Here is a 2,131-nt window from a genome sequence, read left to right on the forward strand (position 1 = left end):
TTCAGGATTAAGGCTCCTTCCTTCAAAGGAATCGCATGATCATGGTGACGGTGTGATGACAATCTTGGTAAGGTTTGAAAAACCTTAGCATTAGAATCTAAAACCATTTGTATCACTTCCGCAACCTGAGATATAGTGGTAGCCTGTAAACTCATAGGCCACAGCTATACTATAAATGCTTCTCCCCCTTCTTGAATGGACAGAACTACAGATTGAAGGTGCATGCTGAAATAGCATAGGTCTGGATCTCCCTGCAAATAACCATGTTGCTCTCAATCTAAAATTGACGGCAGGATTTTCTGAAGTTTGCTATGATGTCCCCAGCTTATCTAGCAAAGTGAACCCCAAGACAAACTCCGCTTCGTCAGTTGGGAAGATGAAGAAATTTTCCTTGATTGACAACTCCTTAAAATTGAGGGTTACATCTAAGCATCTTCCTTGTCCTCCCGAATCTCTGCTGTCAACTACCCTGACTTGGAACTTATGGGTGCTATCAACCTTTAAACCCAGTTCTATGACAATCTCTGGTGTCGCGAAGTTGTCCGAGGCTACACATTCTATCAAGATGCGGACACGGCGGCTGTTCACCTCCCTCCAAGCCTTAATGGACCTATGATGGCCACTCAAGCTCATGAATTTGAGTTCCAATTGCTCCTATTCGCGTATTTCTGGAACAACCTCATATCATAACCAATCAGCCTCATAGTTTCATTCCATAATCAACCGCTTGAACTCCTTGCTTTTGTAGACATGATCTGCGGGTGTAAGGTTCATTGCAGAGGAAGCATTCCCCCTTTGCATGCTTCCCCCTATACTCATTGCAAATATGCCTCAACCTACGCCTCTTTAATGGATCTATGGATCTGGCCCTGCATATGTACCCTTGTTTGCATCAGAAATGGACGCAGTAGCAGGGTGCATAGCTTTGTTTGCAATGAAGTTGGAAGCGATGAAATTGGTAGTAGGTACCTTACTCCCACTGCGCCCTAATACACCACGCAAGGCAATGTTTCGATTTTCTACTTTCTGTGCCAACTCCATTAGTTTATCCACAGAAATAATTTGCATTTTTCACACACTTCAGGCTTCAGTCTGTTCATGGTCATGTCAATCAACAATTCCAACACGATTCCGCGAAGAGGCCGAGCATGAAGCATAAATTTGGGTGACATAATCCCTAACCGAGTTCATCTGCTTCAGTTTCAGCAGCATTTGATATGGACTCTGTAGTTGCTCAGGCTGAAAGTGCCGCCATTGAAGCACCGGCGCAGTTGCCTCCCACCACCAGAACCATGTGAACTCCCTCCCTCCCATCGCGAATGTGGCAAAAGTGAGCCATTCCTCCACCAGCACTGCGCGAAGCAAGAAGAATTGCTCCATTAGTTCGATCCAAACCACCGCGAAAGATCGAAAGCTCTAGCTTCCACCATTGCTCCGACGCACTTTGATTTCCCAATAACGAACCTGAGGCATGGTGCAATCCTGGTGAACCATGATCGTTCCAATTAGGAGCGTGATTTTCGAACGAATCCATCCTAGAATCAAATCGCTGCAACATCTTTTGCATCGATCGAAACATCTCCATTCATGACTCACTTGTATCAAATCGTGCCTCCCTTTTCCTCGATCACGATTGAACCATTCAGCACCAAGATTCTCGAGCTTTTGATACCATTTGATAGAATCATGGACTAGCAGAAGGTTAGGATTTTATTACTGCACAGAGACTACAATTCGCACTCCCTAGAATGTTCTACACAGTTGGAACTACCAACTTCGGGAGAGAGTTCTCTCCGATTCTAACTGAATTAACAAACAGAAAAGCATAGAAACAAAGCTAACTACAACCCAACTATTTATAGGTAGTTAGGAGTAGAGTTTAACTATCCAATCAGCCAGCTAGACCAAGCTAAAACTGCTACTTACCTTTTCTCTTGTAAAATAGCCCAAACCTGTTACCAGTCGTAATTCTATCAAAATTTTTATAATGGCAAATATTAAGATATGTTTATAGAAAGCTGATCTTCTCAATCCTGCCAAGATTCATGAACAAATTGCATATATACTTTGTTGCATTTTCTTATTTCACCTAAACAAATAGAATAAAGTAATGTTTATGATGACGCTAATT

The sequence above is a fragment of the Arachis ipaensis genome, chromosome B01, assembly GCF_000816755.2.
Source record: "Arachis ipaensis cultivar K30076 chromosome B01, Araip1.1, whole genome shotgun sequence".
Taxonomy (NCBI): Eukaryota; Viridiplantae; Streptophyta; class Magnoliopsida; order Fabales; family Fabaceae; genus Arachis; species Arachis ipaensis.